At 43.1% G+C, this 15,097-nt stretch overlaps 1 protein-coding gene across 4 annotated transcripts in view; it reads right to left on the reverse strand.

Moving 5' to 3' along the window:
- Nucleotides 1-15,097, reverse strand: part of STX11 (syntaxin 11) — a 52,277-nt gene that overhangs the window by 29,581 nt on the left and 7,599 nt on the right. Inside the window, exons 1-2 of one of the 4 annotated variants that reach the window (XM_017870795.1) lie at nucleotides 7,927-8,442; nucleotides 7,205-7,509 (exon numbers count right to left, since the gene is read on the reverse strand). The exons of 2 other annotated variants lie outside the window; for them this stretch is intronic. The gene's annotated coding sequence lies outside the window, so the exon portion shown is untranslated. Of the gene's footprint in view, nucleotides 1-7,204; nucleotides 7,510-7,926; nucleotides 8,443-15,097 lie in introns of those variants that run through there. One more of the 4 variants, XM_017870789.1, reaches the window with a different exon arrangement.

The raw sequence follows: 15,097 nt of genomic DNA on the forward strand, positions 1-15,097 counted from the left end.
TCTCTCGTACACGAAAATGAAAAAGACTGTTCTTGCTCTTATAGGCTGTTAGAGAGAATAATGATAATAAATGCCATAATAGAGGGATCTATGGGAATACTTTGAGAAGTCAGTCTGGCCAAAGGGGAGGGAAGGTGGTCTGAGCTTACCCTAAAAGGTTTAAAAAGAGTTAGCTTGGTAGGGAGAAAGGGAAAGGACCCAGGCACAGACAACTTCAGCGAAGGCACGAAGCATGGGATGTGGAGGAACCACAGCAATTTGGTGTTTCAGGAGTAAAAACTGGTAAGCTTAAAAGTGCTTTTCCCTTCGAAGAAAAAATCATTGCCAAGGTCAGTGAATCAGATAATATACTATCCCACATTTATGAATGTTTAACATTCTCCTGTAAGTTATCTCTGATCCTATTAGACAGTTATTAAAGTTTTAAGACAGCACCTCAAAGCTTCCTCTGGCATAAGATTTCCTGAACCTTCTTTATTCTCCTAGAAAGTTTACTGATTCCTCTAAGTTCACTGATGCCCGTCCCCCATCTGCAACTATTCAAAAAATTTGGCATCTCTCCCTCTGCTGTCTAAGATAGTATAAGGCCAAGCCAGGGACACCTCTCTCCCTCTTGCAAATTCCTTTGCTGGTCAGAAGCCAGCAAAGGAATTTGGGCTGTGCTGTCTGTTGGCCACATCAAGAATTTAAATGAAAAACAAGGAATGACTCTCACTATACCAAGCCTGCTGGGACTAAGGCTCCGGTGCTCCTCTGCTGTCTCATGGTTCCCATGACTTCTGGATAATCTGAAAAAATCTCAATAGAATTGGTCACCACGAAAGGCCTAAGAGTTTAGGGTGAAGGTTCTCAAACTATAGCATGTATCAAAATCATCTGGGGAAAATGTGTTGAAAATGTCAGTTCATGAGTTCCACCCCTAGATTCTATTCCAGTGGATCTAGAATGGAACCTTGGACTTTTATTTCTCTTTTCTTTTTTTCCTTTTACCCCTGTTTTTTTGTACTGAAATATCCTTGGTAATTCTGAAGGTTATAATCTACAGACTACATACTGAGATTGTGAGATTCTGAGGTTATAATCTACAGATGACACACTGGACTGGTTTGAGGACTTTCAAGGGCTTGAAAGAGAGCGAGAGAGACACGGGGGGAATCCAAATATCACAAAATTGTTTAACATTTGACAATGTTAAAGCCTAGCATTACAGCAAGGACTGGTGTATGCCATACTTTTGTTCTGGGTCTGGACAGCCACAGTTGTTTGTTACTTGGACGCCAGAGTTTAGCCTTCTTTGTTAAACACCACTACTGCCCTCGCCACGGCCTACTCTCCCTGGCTCTTCTGCTCCTAATCTTCTTGGGATTAAGACTACTTTGTCTTGATCTCTGGTCAGTTACTCTAAAATCCTTAAGGGACTTAGACAAAAATGACAACTTTCTGGGCTCCACTCTGCACGGTGATGGTCTGGGTCATCAGACACAAGCAAGGCCGTTGCAGAGGAGGATGCTCTCTTGGCTACAAATGTAGTAAATGATGTGGTATCCAGATCCCCTTCCGGACCAAGATCCTCAGTCCCCCAGTTACTAGGAAGGTTGGCTGCTGAAGGCTCCCAGTTTCAGAAATTGCCCTGGACTGAAGGCAGCTGCTTCCTGCATCCAATGATTAGTTGATGTGGGTACGAATGCTGAGCCTCTTGCCTCAGGAGGCAGAACAATTCTGAACAACAATCTCAGCTTCCACGTTCCTCACTGTTGAGGCCGCTGTTGTGCATGCCCCACAGTTCAGTTTCTCCCCCTGTGCAATCCCGCTTCCCTCTCTCCTACTGTGTGCTGTCCCCAGAGCACTTCCCAATAAAAACCTCCTGTATGGAAATCTTGAGTCTCAAGGTCTATTTCCTGGCAACTTGACCTGAGACGCTGAACTTGCGCCTTTCAGTCAAGTCCTGACAGCATAATGTAGCAGGACTCTGCACTTAACTTCTTGGGCAATCTTGGGTGGTCGCTTAATCTCTCCAAGTGTTTCCCACCTTATCTATAAAATGTGGATAATGGCAACATCAACAACGAATTCTTATTTTTCCATTCTTTCTGGCTGTTATGAGAATTAACAGAAATAATATATATGACAGTACTTCATAAACAATAAACAGCTAAATAATGTTATCAACTGAACATCATTATATGTTGGTTTAGCATGAAGTAGTTAAGGAAAAGGGGAGGAGGAGGTGGGAAATGTTGTACTATTACAGAATTTAGCTAATACACTATGTCCTACTTACCTCAAATCAGCAGATTTGGGTCACTAATCAACATAATGAAGTACATAATAGAAAATTAGAAATACAACCATGAAAAGAGATGCACATTGCTGCAGTCCTGAAACTGAAACCGAAGACAGAACTATTTGCTTACTGTTTCCATAGGAAGATAAAAACAGAGCTATGTCACTACTCTGAAAAGCTGAAAGTGACCTGATTACACAATAAGTTCTGCAAGGAGTAATGGAATATCTCTTTGCATCCTTGAACAGGGAACAAGTAAAACAAGTACACAAAATGGGAAATACTTTTCTAGAAGACTTAGTATTTTCTGGATTATTTTGACGTCCTATCCACTGGAAAGAAGGAAATGAGGCTGGGCATGGTGGCTCATGCCTATAATCCCAGCACTCAGGGAGGCCAAGGCAGGTGGGTTGCCTGAGATGGAGAGTTGGAGACCAGCCTGACCAACATGGAGAAACCCCATCTCTACTAAAAATACAAAATTAGCCACCCGTGATGGTGCATCCCTGTAATCCCAGCTACTCAGGAGGCTGAGGCAGGAGAATTGCTTGAACCAGGGAGGTGGAGGTTGTGGTGAGCAGAGATCGTACCATTGCACTCCAACCTAGGCAATAAGAGTGAAAACTCTGAGGAAAGAAAGACAGAAAGACAGACAGAAAGAAAGGAGAAAGACAGAAAGAGAAGGAAGGGAAGGGAAGAAAGAGAGAGAAAGAAAGGAAGAAAGAAAGAAATAAAGAAATAAAGAAAGAAAGATTGATTAAATTTTAAAACACATTTAATTAGCTCAAGAAGGGCAACTGAAAATTACCAATTCTAAAACTACATCACTCTAAAAATTACCAAATTACGGAGCCTTACAAAGAAGTTGAATGAAATACATAGATAATGCCTGGTATCCGTAAACTCAGAAGGAGTGCCAAGAAATGGCTTACTCTGACAGATGGTTTCATTATTAGTAAAAGTCACAGAATGGTTATTAGAACTGGGAGGAGTCTTAGAGGTGGCTTAACAGAGCCCCCAACTCTAGCTATTCTCTTCTCTCAGGGAAACCACAGTTGAATTGAACAGCCAAGACAAACCCACATGAAATATTAACCAAAACCCTTCCCTTTCTTGTGATCTGAGCACTGAATGAATTATAGGCAGGCACATAAAAGCTCAGACCAAGGGGCAGACATGTGGGCTCTATTACCCTGCAAGGCTTCATGTCACTCACATTTCATGGGCAACTATAAATATGCTGATTTCCCAATCAATCTGAAGAAATGCTGAACAAAACATTCAATTCATGTGATTCATGTGTGGAGAACATATTTTAAAACTTCAAGTTTTAGATATGTCAACATTCTCCCCTGCCCCTGCTGCTGCCCCCAGGCTCAAGCGATCCTCCTACCTCAGCCTCCCAAAGTGGACATTTGAACATTTTAAAGCTTCAATAAGTGAGTTTGCTGATTCAGTTTGGGTACAACATTAACTGGGCGTTTTAAACCTTACGTGGTCCAAAGTAGAGGTCTTTGAGGAAAAGATAACCAAGGCAGCTTTGTGGACACAATGGTTTAAGCTCTAGGAACCTTCAGACAGTCTCCATTAAAATGTAAATTCCCAGGAGAAAAGGTCTGATTGTTCCAGTTTCTTCCTAGATCAATTGTTAGTCCCTGATTGCTGAACAAAAATCAGGATATTAATCCAAGTCAGGGTAGGTTGAATCATCAAACAATGAGAACAGTTAAGTGTTGGGATCATTTTTTTGGGAGGCAGGGGGCAGGTGGACAGGGCTGTTGGTCAAAATACTGCTGTTCAGACTAAATAATGCACCCAGGTGCCCCAAATAGAAAGCAAGTTCTGAATGCAAGATACTTTAATTATTTTGCCAAGCCAAAATCAAGAGGACAGGAGACACAGCAGGCCCAGCCTCACTTAATAAGATTCTGGAAGTTAGAGGCAGGTAAGGCACCTGCTTCAAGGTAAAATTAGAACAAAATTGGATTCGGAAGGCAGATCACAAGTCAGGAATTAAGATCTGGAGTTGTTTTGTACCTGTCTGCATTTGTTAGTGGTTCTTCCACCATTTGACCCTGTTCTGTAGATTAATACCTCCCTTGCTAGCCTTTCTGCTTCCCTATGGAAGATCTTAGCAACAAAACATTGAGTGCATCTGAGAAATACGAAAAGTTGAGCATTCAGTGTTTAGGATGGGTGGTAACCAAGGCAGCTCTGGAGACGCAATGACTGAAGCACTTGGAACCTTCAGACACTGTGAGTCTCCATTAAGACGTTTCAATTCCCAGGATAAAAATGTCTGATTATTCCAGGTTTCTTCCTAGATGAATCAGGTATTTCTTGGAGTGAAGGTTGGGGGTGGGATGTCATGTAGCACAGTAGGGACACTGAGGGCCCATCTTATGCATCAAGGCCATTCTTGGGATAAGGAAGAATTATTAGGGGCAGGAAAGTGACTTCAACCTGAGCTTACCACAAAGTCCAAATCCTCATTGATTCATCCATCAAGATAGCACATCACAGCAGAGTGCTTCAGAATGCAAGCCATGGAACCAAGTGCTTGGGATCCATTTCTGGCTCTGTCAGTTACTAACACTGCACTTTCTTCACCAGTCAAAGCAGTTAATTTGAGTACCTATCTCACAGGATTGTACTGAGGAGTAAAAGGCTTAATGCGCATAGTGAGCCTAGGATAGTGTGTGGTCCATAATAAGCACTCAATAAATTTTAGCTATTACTGGCATTCATTTGAAAAATCCTAATGAGCACTGATTATGTGCCAAGTACTGTGCGAGCTTCTCACCACCCTTTAGCCCAAACCTATTATTCCACTAAGCAGGATATTCTTATCCTAGTCATTCATTAGAAATGTGGGAGTCATCTTAACTTCTCCCACCTCCTCATTGCCCACTTCTAAATATACACCCGACTGGGTTCCACCTATTAAACTTCTACCAGCCCCTTCCCTCTTTTCCCGTCTGCACTGTCACTGCTCGATTCAGGCCTTCTTTAATGTCCCATCTGCAATATGACAACAGTTTCCAAGGTGTCTCCCTAAAGTCAATGTCACTGTCATCTAATCTAAGATTTTTAAAATTCCAATTTTTGTTATTATTTTTTAAACACATACCTGACAATATCATTCACTTGTTCAAAGGGCTCAGTACTATAAACCCTCATGGGGCCTTTGTGATCTGGCCCTTCCTGTCTCCCCAGCCCTCGCTCTGTGCTGTCACTAAACAGGCTGGAGTTTCCTGAATGTCCAGTGCTGTTTCACTTCTCTATGGGTGCTGTTCCTTCTGCTGGGTCACCGAGCCTTCCACTTGCCTGCCAATTCATCCTCCTACATGAAGGTTCATTATTTCATCAATAAACACTTCCCAACACTTATGAGACGAGCCTGGGACGAGTTCAGGGAGTACAATGCTGAATGACACACTCAACCCTTTCTTTCTCATAGAAAAAGTAACTTTAGGGCTCTCAAAGGAGGAATAAAGTTTGGAAATTAAGGTAAAGTTGTCTGAAATTTAGCAGTGTTGCCTTTATTAGTTGGATATCTTAGCAAACTGGGGAAACTTGCAAACCTTGATACTTGGGCATCAAGTTCAAAATTGTCTCAGCAGATTTCAACTGCAACACTAAACCATGATATGGTAGATTTATTCATTTTGGCTCACAAGGCTATAATGTGCTAAAACACATTGATTTGAACTACAAAAACAATGATCAAAACTTGCTTCAATATAGTGTTACAAATTTATAAAGTATTAGGCGGGGCATAGTGGCTCACATCTGCAATCCCAGCACTTTGGAAGGCCAAGGCAAGCAGATCACCCGAGGTCAGCAGTTCGAGACCAGCCTGGCCAACAGGGCCAAACTTGTCCCTACTAAAAATACAAAAATCAGCTGGGTGTTGTGGTGGGTGCCTGTAGTCCCAGCTACTTGGAAGGCTGAAACACGAGAATTGCTTGAACGCAGGAGGAGGAGGTTGCAGTGAGCCAAGATTGCACCACTACACTCCTGTCTGGGGCAAGAGAGTAAGACTCTGTCTCAAAAAAACAAAACAAAACAACCTATTAATTAGTCATACCATTTCCTAAAAGTCACGCTGCTAACTAAAGGTAACTACAATGATCTAGGGATGGTAATCTGCTGAGTTTACTCTTTAAATACACTGGAACCCAGCAGATTGAGTTATATTGGGACAGAAACTTCACTCTGGGTATAGATTTACCCTAGCACCTTGTCGGCAGGATCCTATTATTCATGGTTGTACAAGCAAGGTTCAGGGGAGAGGCTGGCACAGAGAAAGTACCTGTTAACTGTTGTTTGGGACTGAATTCAGCTCAACTCAGCTCCAGTAGAGATGGTGCTCCCTTTTCTACCGTGTTGAGACAGTGTGCAGTCCCTTCCTAGGGGCTGCTACCCACCACAGTGGGGCCTGTCAGCTTCAACTTCTAAATTTCTCTGCTCCCGCTGGGACCCACCCGCTTCAAAAATCATCATGTGGTTTTGGCACCAATTTAGTAAACACAAACTGTCTGAAATATTTTGATTTTAGAGAGTTACTTACAATCACCACATTAAATGATACATTTTTACCATTCAGTGAAAATGATAGCAAAATGGTCATTGAATAATGAAATTAATTTTCTCTTGGGCTTCTGTGGCAAAGCACATGATTTTAGTGGTTATCTTAGATCAACCCAGTGACCTTTACTGGCATGTTGTAACATGAGGCGCCTTAGGAAACTGAAAACTCAATCGTCACTTCCCATACCACTGCCCCAGGTCAGCAGGGCAGGCATTTCACATCTAGAGTCTCATTTTAAATACAGACAGAGCAACCCTCGCTTTTCAAAAGTTCATTAACAAAGTCTCACAATTAAGAGAGCAGCCCTGTGACTCATTTTTGGATACCTGTAAATAACAGCTCCTCCCTTTGCTGAGAAACGGCTGAAACAAGCGCGTGAGAACCACAGGAAGTAATACAGATCTCAGCTGGTGTCAGCGGAGTCTAGAAAAAGGCAGAATTCCCTCTCAGGACGGCGTGGTTCTCGCAGGCATTGCCACTACTTCTCTCCGTTTTTCTAAAACAAAGTCTTACGTGGGCTGCGAAGGGACTGCTCCAAGGCTCTATCAATTTCTCCGTCTTTCCTGGCTACTGAGTGACATTGCCAAGTTCAAGTCAAGAAGCACCCATTGTGGTGTTTTTGACAGTCACCCTAATAGGAAGTGAAGAAGTGATAACAAAAAAACACTTCAGTCTTTCGATTTAAAATAAAAGTAGTCTTAGGTGGACACTTTATAAAGGCAGCCTACCGACAGGTATCCCTAAAATAATTCCTGTGAAGCACTAAATCCTAAGTCCCTCAGCCTCTGAAATTAAAAGTAATTTTTAAAAAATCATTCCGCTTTATATGAGAAACCCAATCCTGTGTTTCCGAAGGTGCCCAGAGGCGGCGTGAGGACCTGCGTCAGATCCAAAATCCCAACTAAGGCACAGCCGCGGGTCCCGAGCCCAGACAGTGCCCCCGCCCCGGCCCGCCCGCCTCCCCGATCTCTCCGCACACGGGGAATAGTCAGGAAGAGAAATGGGGGGTCAGAAAGAGAAATGGGGGCTCAGGGAGAGAAAAACAAACCTGGACCCGGAAAGAGAGCGCGAACTGAGAAGGCTCTCTCCCCGCAGGGCGCGCGTCCCCTGTGGGCGCCGCGATAGGGAAGGAAACCTGTTGCGCGACTGCCGGCGGCTCTGCTCCCGGCGCCTCCTGCGGCCAAGGCTGGGCTCCTCCACGGCCGCCCGAGCTCCGCGCCGCCGCGGCCGCATCTGGGCGCCGCCGGCTCAGCCCCTGCCGCTTAGGAAGCTACCACAGCTGGGGACCAGGCCCCGCCCCGGGATGACAGCGCCGGGGCGCGACAGCAGCCGGCTCACGGAGCGCGGGTTCCCGCCCCACCCGGAGTCCGTGCGCTCGGGACCGCCAGGAGCCGGGGACTCGCCCCAGCCACTCCCGCGAGCCCCGGGGCGTTCCCGGGGGCGGCGCGGACCGGCGCGGGGAGTGGGAGGTTAGCCGCCCAAGACACTTCCTCCGCTCATCCTCTGGTCCCCAGGGCAGGGAGTGCGATGGACTTTCCCCGGGAATCCCCGCTGCGCCAGTGACATTTGTAGTCCGCTGCGTTTCTGCGGCGAGGACGGTGGAAGCGGTCTCTGAGCGTGGGTGTGGCTGCAGAGGCTGCAGCAGGTCCTGCATCCGCAGGACCCTCGAGGAGGCGGGCGAGGAGCCTGCGGTCACACAGAGGCAGAGCACAGCCTTCCCAGAACCCGGCCGGCCAACCCATCTCCAGTTGGCCTCAACACCCGCCGGGCTCGTCATTCCCTGGATATCAACTGAGCGTACCCTTGTATTCCCAGGATAACACCGCGCTCAAAAACACTGCCAAGACCCTCCCTCCAGGTCCCAGCACTTTAACAGGGAGAGATAAACAGAAAGTGTGGATTGTGCCAGGTGATGGTAAAGCACCTTGAAAAACAAGGCTGAGGCTGAGAAGTAAGGAAGTGATACTCAAGAAAGGAAAAAGCTCACGCCCGTAATCCAAACACTTTGGGAGGCCAAGGGGGAGGATCTCTTGAGCCCAGGAATTTGAGACCAGCCAGAGCAATATGGTGAAAGCCTAGCTCTACAAAAAATAAAAAAAAAATTAACTGGGCGTGGTGGCACGCGCTGTGAGCCCAGATACTCGGGAGGCTAAGGTGGGAGGATCTCTTGAGACCGGGAGGTCAAGGATGCAGTGAGCCGAGATCGCGCCACTGCACTCCAGCCTGGGCGACAGAATGAGACGCTGCCTCAATTGAATGAGAAGAAAAAAAATAAAAAATAAAAATAAACGAATCCTGCCTTGATGGGAGATGTTTAAACACAGGAACCACCTGAAAGAGCTCCCAGTTGCCAAAGATGGAACCTTTTGAGCAACGAACTGAACAAGGTAGTACTGGATTACAAACCAAAGTAAAAAATATCCATGAGTCTACACTGATATAAATAGATAAATAAATAAATAAAAGGCGGAGAGGAGACAAATCTCCTGTACAGAATAATTCCAAATAATTTATGTAGATCATCTACCCTAGGCTGTGCACAGTGACTTCCTCCAAAATAGTACAATGTGGAAAGGGGAAAAGAGTAGCTTTACGATGGAGAAAGCCGACAGACACTACCCCAACCAGATGTTCTAAGTCAACGTCAACAATCATGACTCACATTGATGGCGTGTAGTCAATATGATGTGATGAATATGGCATATTACCTGTGTGGTCTCCCTCCCCGAAAACCATAATCTCAGTATCATAATGAGAAAAATATCAAACAACTTCCAATAGCGGGACATCTTACAAAATACTGGACCAATATTCCTCAAAGTTGTCAGGGTATCAAAAGTAAGGAAAGTACAGTCCAGACGTTGTGGCTGTCGCCTGTAATCCCAACACTTTGAGAGGCTGAAGCAAGAGGATTGCTTGAGGCTAGGAGTTCGAGACCTGGCCTGGCCAACATAATGAGATGGTGTCTCTACAAAAAAATTAAAATAAGGAAAGTCTGAAAAACTGCTGCAGCCTAGAAGAAACTCAGGAGATGTGAAACAAAATGTAATGTGGTATCCTGGATGGGATCCTGGGACAGAAAAAGGACTTGGGGAAAAACTAAGGAAATCTAAATAAAGTGTGGACTTTCATTAGTAATAAGAATCAAGGTTGATTAATTAGTTGTGAGGAATGTAATGTAAAATGGTAATCATAGGGAAATCTGAAATGGAATCTATGGCAATTCTGTACTACGTTTGCAATTGTTCTGTAACTCTAAAACTATTCTAAAAAATACAGTTTATTTTAAAAGAAAGTGAAATAAGGGGGATGAGGTATGTTATATTTTTTAAAAAGGTATCTTGCAAAGCCCTCTGTGATAGGAGAATCATTGAGGGAGAAAACAATGCAGCTGTTGGGATTAAGATCATTTCAAGCCTAGGAATCAGTGGATGTAAAGGCCCTGAGGCAGGAGCATGCTTGGCTTCTGGGAGAAATATCAGCATGGGCAAAACAGAGTCCAGGAAGAGTTATGGTGGTGGGACTAGGAGTGGAGAATAGAGCATATAGGGCATTGGCAGTCATGATAGTCTTTAAATTTTACATTGATTGAGATAGGAAGACTGAAGAATGTTTAACAGAGAAGTTAAATGATGTGGCCGGTTGTTTTTTTAATCTACTGTTTTGCTGAGGATAGATTAAAGGACAAAGATGAAAAGAGGCCAGCGAGTTAGAAAGCTGTGATGGTTAATTTGATGTGTTAAATTTATTGGACCATGGGGTGCCCAGATATTTGGGTAAAACATTATCCTGGGTGTGTATGTGAGGGTGCTTGTTGATGACATTTTTATTTTTTTTAATTTTTATTTTTATTTTTATTTTTTATTTTTATTTTTATTTTTTTGAGATAGAATCTCACTCTGTTGCCCAGGCTGCAGTGAGTGCAGTGGCATGATCATGGCTCCCTGCAGCCTCGACCTCCCCTGCTCAAGTGATCCTCCTGCCTCAGCCCCCCGAGTAGCTGGGACTATAGGCATGCACCACCACACTTGGCAAATTTTTTATTTTTAGCCCGGGCTGGTCTCCAACTCCTTAGGTCAAGTGATCCTCCCACCTTGGCCTCCCAAAGTGCTGGGTTAACAGGCATCAGTTACCATGCTCAGCTGAGATTAACCTTTGAATCCATGGAGAAGACTGCCTGAAAAAGAGTCTAAGTTGTGGATAGGGAAGAAAGGGGAAGATTGCTGGGGATTCAGAGTGGCATTTTGGACACCTTCAGTTTGGAGTTGTCAAGTTGTCACAAAGGTGGTTGGTTAGGTGAGTCTGGGATGGCGGTATATATTTGGAGTTCTTTAGCTTATAGATGGTGTGCAGACAGAATGGGGATGTCTGAAGTCTGAGTCCTGGCATGCTCCGAAGTTCAGAGGTTAGGAAGATAGAGAATCAAAAAAAAGAGAATGAGAAGTTCTGATGAGTGAAATAGATAAACCAAGAGAGAACATGTTCCCAGAAGCCAAATGAAAAAAATGTTGCAAGAAAGAACGATTAACTTTCAAATGCTGCTACAGTGTGTAAAATTAGGACCCAAAACTGAGCAATGGGCTTGGCCCCATGGAAGTCAGTGGTGAGCTTGGTAAGAAGAGTTTTAGTGGGGGATGACCAAAGCCTATTTGGAGTGACCCCAGAAAGAATCAAAATGGCAGATGAAGACAAAGAAATGCAGTAGAAACTGGAAGGAATCATATAGTCAAAGCAGTTCGTTCGTTTGTTTTTTTAATTAGAAGTTATACATGTTTGTACACTCACCAGCATGAACCAAAAGGAAAGGAAAGAGGGATAATACAGGAGCGAAAATATGTGTTACATGCTGGAGCAGTGTTCTTGAGTAGACGAGCAGGTGTGCAATCCAATGCACAAATGGAAATTTGGGGTAAAATAGAAGAAAGAGTTCGTCCCTGGTAACAGGAGAAAACAACTCCAAGCTGAACATGTCCAAAATGCCACTTATAATCCCCAGCAATCTTCCCCTTCCCTCCCCATCCGCAATTTACTTTTTCAGGCAGTCATCCTCATGGATCCCCAAATGTTAATCTCAGCTGAGTGTGGTAGCCTGTAAACCCAGCACTTTGGGAGGCCAAGGTAGGAGGATCACTTGAACCCGGGAGTTGGAGAGCAGCCTGGGCAACATAGGGAGATCTCATCTTTACTAAAAATCAAAGAATTAGCTGAGTGTGGTGGTGCATGCCTGATGTCCCAGCTACTAGGAAAGTGTTGCAGAGATGCCGGTAAATGTGGAGGCAATAATGTATTTTATCAATGAAATTAAAAGCAAAGGCCAGGCACTGTGGCTTAGGCCTGTAATCCCAGCACTTTGAGAGGCTGAGGCGGGTGAGTCACCTGAGGTCAGGAGTTCAAGACCAGCCTGACCAACATGGAGAAACCCTGTCACTACTAAAATACAAAATTAGCTGGGCATGGTGGCGCATGATGACAGGGTTTAGAGTATGGCCAATCTAAATTATCTTCCGCAGTTGATCTGCCCACACTCAGCTGGAACCCCAGCTTATTCTTGGGTTATTCTTGTTTTACAGATTTCTCTGGAAACCTTAGCTCTCCCCTCCAGTCTGGAGTTTTCAGAGGTGATGACTGATAAGGACCTTAGGGTGAAGCTCAGATAAAGCAGAGTTGGCACTGGGTGCGGGGTGTGGCCATTGCATGGAGGTCTGTCAGCCGCGGCCATCATCCTGCACACTAGTGCCGTTCCTGATTTACAGAGCTCATAAACCCATTGAATGCCAGGGTTGGAAGGTCCTCTAACACAGCCACCCTTCTGAGGTGCAACTCCTTCACGGCTCTCAGTCAAATAGTCATTGCGTATCAACTACCATTTCTCTTTTCATGCTAGTTCGAGAACTCTTTGCAGACAAAGAATATGTTTAAACTTCTTGTATTGTTGTGATAAAATATTTACAACATAGAATTTACCATTGTAACTATGTTAAAGTGTACAGTGGCATTAAATCAGGTACATTCACATTGTGGTGTAACCAACACCACCATCCTGAACGTTCTTATCCTGCCAACTAAAACTTTGCACCCGTTAAACACTAACTCCCTAGTCTCTCCTCCCTCTTACCATTAGCAACCACCATTCTACTTTTTTTCTTTACTAACATCTCTGTCAGTCCTTGATAACCACAATTCTACTTCTGCTTCTATGAGTTCAATGTTTTAGATCCCAGATGTAAATGTCATCATGTGGTATTTGTTTTCTGTGCCTGGCTTATTTCACTTAACATAATGTCCTCCAGGTTCATTCATGTTGTCGCAATGACAGGATTTCCTTCTTTTGTAAGGCTGAAAGTACCCCATTGTGTGTATATATATCACATTTTCTTTATCCATTCATTCACTGTTGAACACTTATGTTGATTCTATGTCTTGGCTCTTGTAAAATGCAGCAATGAACATGGACGTGCAGAAATCTCATCACACTGATTTCATTTCCTTTGGATGTATACCCAGTAGTGAAATTGCTAGATTCCATCATTTTACTTTCTGCCTTAATGAATGTGACTGCTTACATACTACCTCACATAAGTGGACTCATACAATATTTGTCCTTCTGTGACTGGCTTATTTCACTTGGCATTATGTCTTTAATGTTTATCCATGCTATATGGAGCATGTGTCAGAATTTCCTTCCTTTCTAAGGCTGAGTGATATCTCATTGTATGTATATACTAGATTTTGTTTATCCATGCACCTGTCAATGGACACTTAGGTTGCTTCCACCCTTTGGTTATTGTGACTAATGCTGCTATGAACATGAGTGTACAAATATCTCTTAGAGTCCCTGCTTTCATTTTGGGGTATATACCCAGAAATGAATTTGCTGGGTCATATGATAACTCTATGTTTAATTTTTTGTAGAGTTATCATATACCATTTTCCACAACAACCAAGCCATTTTACATTTATACCTGCAATGCTCAAGGGTTCCAATGTCTCCACCTCCTTGCCAACACTTACTTTCCTTAGGCTATCTTTGATTTCTATTTCATACCCTGCAGGACACATGATATTGTATGAGTAAATTATTGACCCTGCTATTAATCCTGTCAAAAGGAAATGAGGTTAAATGAAGCAACTTGTGCTCAGCAAGTCTCAGTTAGTACACCTTGTTCTAGATTTGCACTGTTCTTTACCAATTAATTTTTTAATTTTAAAAAATTAAAATAATTAATTTTATTCATTATTCTAAATGAATAAAATTAAATAAAATTTAAAATTCAGTTCCTCAGCCACATTAGCAACATTTTAAGAACTTAACAGCCACCATAACTAGTGTCTACTATTTTGGACAGTGCAGAATATAATATTTCCATTATTGTAGACAGTTATTAATATTTGGCTTCTATATTGGACAGCACTTTCTAGATTCTGGTAGCCACCTCTGCCTCATCTTACAAACAATATTTGAATAAGCTTTTCCAGAACTGGCCAGCTTTAAATTTAAGTTTAAGATCTTTCTTTCAGGAAAGAAAAAATATGCTGCTTAAAACTCTGTGACTTTTCTGTACCTCAACGGCTGCTCTGTAAACTCTCTAATTTTCATGTTTAAACATTGTATTTGGACACTCAGTGGTCATGTGAATCTGTTGCTCTTTATTACCTCTGTGAATGCAGACTTACAAAACTAGTTAAAGCTTTGTCTATATCATTCAACTCACCTACTAAATCATAAGTTTCAAGAAGGCAAGGATTATGTCTGTTTCACTTACTCCTTTTACCTAAAGCCTAGCACAATACCTAGACCATTTGAGACACTCAATAAATATTTGTTGAAAGATGATTTAATGAATGACCATAGTAAGCACTGAGATGAAGGCCCTGATACAGCCTTTTGGAGGGAGGCACCTAGACATAACAAGACCTGGGAATATCTATCTAGCTCTCATATATTAATAGTTAGAAAAGATGTTTTTTCTTACAGAGCATAGATTTTAAGCTAGGGTCTTTTCCCCATTATTTAAAAAATGACTTAAAATTTAATTCCTATAAGGATCTTGTCTAATGCATGTTTATAAAGCTACTACTCTGATTTGTAAACACCTGTTACCATAAGTGAATATAATAATGAGAACAAATAAATTCTAGATTTGTATAGCATCAGCATGTGTGCAGAGATCTCCTTTTGCCCCTCCAATCCACTTTCTGCCTCCCTCCTACCTGTTCTC

Source organism: Rhinopithecus bieti, unplaced genomic scaffold (genome assembly GCF_001698545.2).
Source record: "Rhinopithecus bieti isolate Rb0 unplaced genomic scaffold, ASM169854v2 scaffold_1063, whole genome shotgun sequence".
NCBI lineage: Eukaryota > Metazoa > Chordata > Mammalia > Primates > Cercopithecidae > Rhinopithecus > Rhinopithecus bieti.